The 8723-nt window shown below is 40.3% G+C and overlaps 1 long non-coding RNA gene across 1 annotated transcript in view; it reads left to right on the forward strand.

Moving 5' to 3' along the window:
* Nucleotides 1-7390, forward strand: part of LOC102556035 (uncharacterized) — a 68588-nt gene extending 61198 nt beyond the window's left edge. The window contains exon 3 of the long non-coding RNA XR_015687238.1: nucleotides 6962-7390. This is a non-coding gene — a long non-coding RNA (uncharacterized LOC102556035). The remainder of the gene's footprint in view (nucleotides 1-6961) is intronic.
* The last annotated feature ends 1333 nt before the right edge of the window (nucleotides 7391-8723 follow it).

Below are 8723 nucleotides of genomic sequence, written 5' to 3' on the forward strand. Positions count from 1 at the left end.
ACTAGACACAATATGAAGAGAAAGCCTCAACTGAAGGACTTCTTTCATTATATTGGCTGTGGGTATGCAGATGGGCATTTTATTGATTTATAATTGATGTAAGAGGGCCAGCCTAATGGGAGCAGTACAACCTTTATGAAGCAGGCAGGCCTGAGCTGCATCAATTTATCTGGGCTCATACTCCATCATGGTAGGGATGTGTTCCTGGTATTATCATGTGGCTGGGGCTCCTCACATTCTGTTGGACCAGGAAACAGAGACAAATGGTTGCTGATGCTCCTTGTGCTTTCTAAGTCCCCCCCTTTTTTTTCAATTCCTCTCTATAGCCCATAGGTGAGTCTTCCTTCCTTAGCTATACCTTTCTGGGAATGTCCAGACAGGTATGCCCAGAGACATGCTTCTGAGGCAATTCTAAATCCAGCCTATTTGCCAATAAAGATTAATTTTCATGAGTGGAATGGAAGTCGAAATGAAGAGAAAAGGAAAATTGTGTGGTGGTCCCAGGGATGCCCCTAACCTGGGTTTATCACAAACCAGGCTATGTGTAAGCTCCTTATCTGGTTCCTGCTGTTATTATAGAAAGGAGTCACTAGTCAAGGTTCACAATTTACAAAGGTTGCAGAACATTTGTCATTGCAATGTAAACACAGTGTGCATTATAAACACAGGGTACAATGTTCCTGCCTGCCACACCTGGGACACATTGCAGATAGATATGGCATCATAGTTATCCAAGGGAAGCACTTGGCCAGGGATAAAAGAAGTACTTTTATTGACTTGTCTCCTTGAGCCCTTAATTTCCTCTCACACTTATAAATTTTTTTAAAACCGCAATAATAAATCTTTGTTTTACTAGTGGTGTTATTGATTATTGGAGACAATTTGTAAGAATTATAGTTCATGCTTGACTAGAGGTGAAGTAGAGATGGTCACACGAGCATCAGACTGGGTACTCAAAATGAATTCTTTAAGTTTTATCTTTGTGTTTGCCTGTGTTGTGTGTGAGTATGAGTCTGTGCACATGTGTGTGGAAGTGTACATGTATGTACATGTAGAGGCCATAGATTGACAGCAAGTATCTTTTAGTACACTCCATGTTATTTTTTGAGATGTGTTCTCTCACTGAACTTGGACCTTCCTACTTCTTGGAAATGGTTCATCTCTGTGGGTAAAACAGGTATGTGAACTGTCTCTCCAGTCCCATCTTTCTCCATATATGAGAACCACTAAAGAACATTCTGAGGTGGGATTTTTGTAAAGGCATGCAATGGGTTCACTGTTAAAGACTGCCTCAACCCAAATTGAATACTGTCACTCCTTTGTGTTTCACAGCAAGGTAATCCAAACTTCTCTTATGCTTGAAAATCAATGTCTCCTGTAGATGGAATGACAAAAATGAGGCAGTTACTAAGGTGAAAGTTTCAGCAACACTGCAAATACAAACGTGCAACACTTCCTTTGAGTAGCTCATGAAGTGCCTTCCTGATGCAGGAAAAGTCAGCTCTCTTAATCTGTTGACTGAAATCAAAGACATCAAATGCACTTGTATAAGTAATATTTACTTCAAAGATCTTGATTGTTATTTGCTTTGTTGTTTTGTTGTTTGCTTGTTTGTTGGTCTTCTCTTTCTGAAAGTAAAAGATGGGTGGTTTTATTTGGTTCTGTCTCCCTGTGATTTCTGTGATTTCTTGTTAGAGACCAATGGGTGGAGTGACCAGAAAATGAAAATCAGTTTATACAAATGTAATTCTGGGTCTATGAGATGGCTCAGTGGATAAATGTAGTTATCATCAAGGTTGATGACCTGAGTTCATTCCCCATAACCCACATGGTGGGAATGAGGGAGCTGATTCCCTCTAGCCATTCTCTGACCTTCCTCCATGCAACACGAGACATGTGCACATGACTCACATACACATAAACCACACACATATACAAAACAAATATAAAAAAGAAGGAGGAGAAGAAGGAGAAAGAGGGGAAGGGGAGAAGGAGAAGGAAAAGGAGAAGCAGGAGCAGGAGAAGAGAGAGCAGGAGCAGAAAAAGAAGGAGAAGGAAGAGGAGGAGGAGGAGGGAGGGGGAGGAGGAGGAGGAAGAAGAAGAAGGTGAGGAGGAGGAGAAGAAGGAGAAGGAGAAGGAGAAGGAGAAGGAGAAGAAGAAGAAGAAGAAGAAGAAGAAGAAGAAGAAGAAGAAGAAGAAGAAGAAGAAGAAGAAGAAGAAGAAGAGGAAGAGGAAGAAGAGGAAGAAGAAGAAGAAGAGGAAATAATTTGCTAACTGGTCATTTTTAACACATGCCTTATGTTTGGAATCCAGCACTCAGAGGTGGAGGGAGGAAGAATTTTAAAGTCAAGACCAGTCTGAACTGGTGAACAGTGTGATCCCACCTCAAAACAAGTAAAACAAAAGCAAGCATGAAAAAGAAAATAACATTTTCAAATATTAATAACTCTTGGGAGAAATGTTTTAAAGGGTTGAACAGAGGCCAAAGCAGTGAATACCTCCCGCTGCTTTCAGAAGATCTGAGTTTGCTTGTGCTTTTTTCCAGTGATGTCCTTTACCCTCTTAGAGGCTTCCTAATCAAATCCATTTCTCCCTGGTGTTTAGATTTCTCATAGAAAAGCAGGCAGGATCAGAAAGCAAAAAGATCCTTAGTTGCAATTGAAAGAAAAAATAAAACTAAGGAGAATTTGACAACGGAGCTTAACAAAAAGCAGATGATTTGATGTTGTAGATACACTGCTCTTCAACTGAGAGGACACTGAGAGGGTGGTTAGCAAAGCAGCTGGAACGTACTTGCAGAGGCTGTTGTACAAGACAGAGTTCAAGAAGTTCTGCGGCTCAGAGCAGGGACTAGGCGCCCTCTGCTGGAAGTGAAGATCCATTATTCTTTGAAGGCTGGAGGTGGGGAGTTTGAAGTTCCTAGAAAGAATGCAAGATTACCTGCAGGGCACAGGGTGAGCTGTGTGGAGGCTAAATTGGATTCAGGGAATGGAATCTGTTTTCTCTTCCTCTTTCTTTCAGCCCTGTAGGGTATTATGGGGTATCATTTAGAGAAGTCATTCTCAACCTGCGGGTTTGAACACTTTGGGGATTAATGAATCTTTCCACAGGGGTTGCTTAAGACCCTGGAAAAACAAACAAATAAACAAGCAAAACCAGATATTTACATTATAATTCACTACTATAGCACAATTACAGTTATGAGGTAGCAATAAAAATAACTTTAAGGTTGAGAGTCACTACAACTTGAGGTACTACTGTTCTAAAGGCTTGGATCATTAGGGAGGTTGAGAGCCTTTGACTTAGAGGTATGTGTGTTAAGGGAAGACTTGGGCTGGAAAGTTAACATACAAGGTGCTCTTTAAAGGTAGCCAAGTAAGTCTTCCTCTTTAATTCTCAGATTCAACAACAGTCTTTTCTATCATCTGTCTGTCCGTCTGTCTGTCTGTCTACCTACCTACCTACCTACTTAACCTCTATCTTTCTTTAAGTCATGGTGCTGTGTATTTCAGTTGATGTTGCCTTTGCTTCACCAGTGCTGGGATTACAGATGTGTGCCACCAAAGCAACCTTATATTTAAAAAATGAAAAATAATATCACTGGCTACACAGACCTTAGGCTGCATAGTTTTATGTCAACTTGAATCAAACTAGTCATCTACAAGGAGGAAACCTTAATCAAGAATATGCCTCCAAAAGATTGGGTTGTAGGTAGGTTTATAAGGCATTGTTTTAATTACTGTTTGATGGGGAAGGCTCCAGCCCATTGTGGGTGGTGACACTCCTGGGCTAGTAGTCCTGGGTTTTATCAGAAAGCAAGATCGACAAGCCACGAGGGGAAAGCTAGTAAGTAGCATCCTTCCATGTTCATATCAACTCCAGCCGCCAGGTTTCTGACTGTTTGAAAGCCTTTAAAGCAAAGCCATCCCACATGGGAAAAAGCCAGAACAGTTGGGAGAGCTTGAAAATGGAATAACTACCTGTCTTACATCTGGATCCAGATCTTCTCTGATCCTTGGAGGGCAAGAAAGTGCACATTATGTGAAGACCCATGGATGTTACAGAAGCCTGCCCTTGTAGTCCCTCCTACTGTATCTGGAAATTTTAGGTTCAGAACTAGTGATTTCCTGGGTGGGTCTAAAACCATCTGGAGATCTCTGCGTCATCTGAAGATGATAGGGTAAATTCTCAAGGTTAACCTAGAATATACAGGGTAGGATCTTTCAGAGTGAGACTAGAAGGCAAGTACATGGCCTCTGTAAGGTGGCATCCTGGGTGCCTGCAGTGACATCTGCTGGCGTTGAAATTTAGTACCAAGTAATGAGAGGTGAAATCCCATATTGCCAAGGACAGGTATCCATATGGTCAAGGGACAAGATATGGAATCTGGCCATGATGCAGCAACAACGAAGAATATTTGGAAGGAAATCTCAATGCTAAGATTCTCTGCTGGAAAGCAGAGAAAGTAGCTTAGAACCTGCAGAGGTTAGCATCTAAGACATTTTATAGGGCTGGGAAAAGTTTGTGGAGCCCTGCACAGAGAAATGGTACTTAGGCACTTATGAAAGGCAGAGATGAACATTTGAGAAATTAAAAAGAAAAAAAAATTCGAAATATAGTATTGTCCTCCAAGCCTCAATGAATCTTAGTAATTTGGTGCCCCCTCTGGTGGCTATTGAGAGAAACTCAAGTAATTTCAACTTTGTAGCTAAAATGCAAGAACATTTGTTAAGATGATATAGAGAAAATAAGAGAATGCACAGGGTGGAAGAATCAGAGAGTAGGGAGAATAAGTTGGGGAATAACTATCAGTAAGACACTTATAAAAGCAAGATCCAGGGACTACTAGTGTTCAAGGCCAACCATCTGTGCACAGAGAAGGGGTTGAGCCTGAGAATCCATCCCAGGCCCTCTACCCCAGACATTGCAGGAACATGCTGCAGCTCCCTCCCCCTCCCCCTGCACAGATATGCACTATAACAGAACATGTTGGCTAAAATAATGAGCAAGAAATTCAAGAAAGTCAAGCAAAAGTAAACATATTTACTCTGAAACATAGCTAAGTGTACAGAAGCTAGCTAAAAACTCAGAACAAAATACTGGAACCTTTGATCTCTATGACCAACAGAGTCCCAGTATGTGAAAGGAGAGGGGAGACTTGGGTAAAATGCTGTTTTTCTTTTCTTCTTGCTTCTTTTCTTTTTTTCCTTTCCTACTTTCTTTTTTTATTTTCAGTTTTAGCTAATGCTTGGTATTATCCAGTTATCGGCCATTCATATTAAGTCTGGCCAAATACCACACCATACAGGAATGATATCTCTGTCCAGGGCATACTCCCTTTCAACAACCCTGAAAATGTAGCTTCTCTCTGTATCATCATTTACAAATAAAAACCACTGGACAAAGGATTTAGATCCACAGCAGGTCATGTAATGTTCTCCACCCCCAAAAGAAGACCTATTTTAGCTATGAGGCCTTTGCGATACAGGGAGGACATCAGAGTCACAGACCTACATATGACAACAGCTGCTGTTCTGTAAGCTTCATGCTTCAGTGAAGAGGACCTCCGGACTCCCTTACTATAGTAATATAACACCACAGGATCATTTACTGCCTTCCCACTATTCCCTATGACTTTAGGGAGCACAGTATTGATTTGTTCCAAAACTTGGCATTATGAAAGTAAGTGATAGTGTGGCTGATTAACTTTTCGTAAGCAAGCACAGCTCTGGCCTTGAAAAGATCAACAGAAACTTGAGTTTAGAGACAAGTATTCGTGACCATGGTAGTGGAACACAGATTTAGGTTTTCTCAGGTAACATGTCCTACTGAAGACGTGGTTAGATGAGATTTCCTTAGCTACAGAACAAAAAACACAACAACAAAATAATCCTAAAGCAATGTACTTAGTAATATGTGAAGACCACAGGAAGAGGGGTTATTTCAAAGAGGGTAAACTGTGATGTACCTTTGAGATGGCAATGACATCAACAGCTTTGAAATAGTGGAAGTCAGTGGTTCTCTAGGAGTATACCTTAAACAATTAGCTAGACATGGAGTCTTAGGTCAGACATAAGGGAAAGCAATGAACATCCTGAAAATGTCCAAGAACACCTTAAGGGGATTTGTCTGCAACACTTTACATCTACACGAATACCACATTTATTCATTTGGCCTCCTAGAATCTTTAGCACCCCTACAGCTCTTTTTTAAGCCCATTGGAGCTTCCTTAAGACTTTTTTTGGGTAAAAATTTACCTGTGAAGGCAGGCAAGTTGACTCACCAAGTAAACGCATTTGCCCTGCAAGCCTGGTGGCCTGAGTTTGATTTCCTAAATCCATATAATAGAAGAGAACACAGGCTGCTGCAAGTTGTCCTCTAAAATACGCATGTACATCCTGGCATGCATGTGCACAACAACAACAACAATAACAACAACAACAACAACAACAACAACACACACACACATGCACGCACACAAGCATGCATGCATTCATGTATGCCATTAATAAGAAAACATGTAAACAGACCTATGGTACTATGTAATCTACCCCTAACTATTCTGCATTTCTTCTCAGGGCTGTTTCTACTTCCTTCTATGAAGGACAAAACCACATAGTGGGAATACATACTGTGCTTTTGGGCTTGCCTCCTCCTCTCCTCTCCCCCATTTTTCTCTCCTTTCTCAAGCTCTCCTCACCTTTCCCATCCTATTCCTTCCTGTCTACTCATTTTCCTTCCCTCATCTCCTTCCTTCTATCTTTATGTCTCCCCTCTCTTTTTCCCTTCCTCATCATTTTACTTTACCTTTCCCTTCTTTGCTTCACTCCAATTTAGATAACTGACAATATCTCATCAATGCTTTTAATGTCAGTTTAAAACTTAGTCTTTGCCAGTTTAAATCTTTCCACTAGAGTCATTTATTTATTTATTCTTTATCTTTTAAAACATGATGGAAAAGCTGGAACAAGCTGTGGAGGAGGACCAGCATCTCAATTTAACCTGGATCTCCAAGATCTCTCAGACACTGGATCACCAGCCTGACAGCATACACCAGCTGATATGAGGCCCCCGCAACATATAAAACAGAGGACTGTGTGTCTGGGTTAAGTCAGAGAACATGAACCTAATTCACAAGTTTCTGGAGGTCCCGGGGAATTTAGAGGTCCAAAGGGGTGGGGGTGGAGTGAGCTGGAGGGGCATCCTCATGGAGACTGGGGCAGGCATGGAATAGGTATGGGATGTGGAGCAGTTGGAGCATGGACCGGGAGGGGAGTAAAATCTGGAGTGTAAAAAAAAATTAAAAAATGACAATGTTCTTCATAAATCCTGAAATCAGAAAATGAACAAAGCAAAAGATGAAGACAAATATATAAACTGTTTTCAGTAATTTGTAGCCCATATATTAATTTGAGGATGTGTCAAGTGTCGTTGGAAAACTGGGAAGACGATTTAATCTGACTTGGAGGTCTGAATTAAGCCTGCAAATGCAATAACATATTTAATTGACTTTGAATGATGGAGAGAATGAGAGTGGGGGGCAAAGGTATTCAGCAGGTACTGAGCAGGAAAGAAATCACACAAAATATGAAAAACACAGAACTGCCGCAAACACAGATGGCAAAAGACACTTCATTAGGGCTAAATTGCAGGGGTTGGGGCAAATGCAAGGATAATGTTTTGGAAAAAAGCTTGTCTGCTTTTATGACAGGACAGAGATTAGATATTACTCTGGACATGGTGGGGCACCAATAACATTAGGGGATATTAATTGCCCAAGGTTTCTATTGCTTAGATATAACACCATGACCAAACATAACTTGAGGAGGGAAGGTTTAATTTATTTGGTGTACATGCCTCTGTCATAGTCTATCACTGAGGGAAGCCAAGGTATGAAGATAGAAACTTGGAAGTAGAAACTGAAGCTCAGACCATGGTGTGCTCTAATGGAGACTAGGGATCAGTTTACAAGTCAAGGAGGTGGAGCTTATAGGCAGAGCATAGAAGACCTGTAGTTAATGGAAGAAGAGAATTAAAATGGGCAAGTGGCTCCTCGTGACATGGAAGGGAGTAACTGGACAGGATGACAGAAATTAAGAGGAAGGTGACCACTGCCTGAAAGCAACATTCAACTCTGGCATGTTGTGATGGCCATATTGAGAAATAAAAAAAGATGAATGAATAGAAAGGCCCTTTAGGGTTTTGAGAGATTCATTTTTAGCAAATGTTTAGAAACGAGTTTGATGGAAATATATGTCATCATTGAAGACTATAGAATGGATTAGTAGATCATCTCTTCCAGAGGTTCACATGTAACAAAATACATGCTACATCTCTAAACATAGGATTCAGAAATATAAGATATAGATTTTACTCACTGTATTTTGGCATTTATTTTAAAAGAATAGTCAGTTGGAAAGGGTTAGACAAATAATACAATAGAAATAATTAATTCTAAAACAATGTGAATGGTAACATTTGGTAGCCAGAGATGGGGTGTGATGTTTGATACCATTTAAACATGTGTATGATAGATAAAGGAACAGGTGAGTAAAATTATGTCAAGACCCATTATTTTAAAACAGGTCTTTAGAGCCCATTTTTGAAACCACCTTTTCTATTAATATTTGCTATTGTTATGCATAATGTCTGTGTGACCTTAAATAGTAAAGAAAACCTTTAAAGAGACTCAATTGTTTATATTTCAATGCTTCCTAGCTAAT

The sequence above is a fragment of the Rattus norvegicus genome, chromosome 4 (genome assembly GCF_021556685.1).
Source record: "Rattus norvegicus strain SHRSP/BbbUtx chromosome 4, alternate assembly SHRSP_T2T, whole genome shotgun sequence".
Taxonomy (NCBI): domain Eukaryota; kingdom Metazoa; phylum Chordata; class Mammalia; order Rodentia; family Muridae; genus Rattus; species Rattus norvegicus.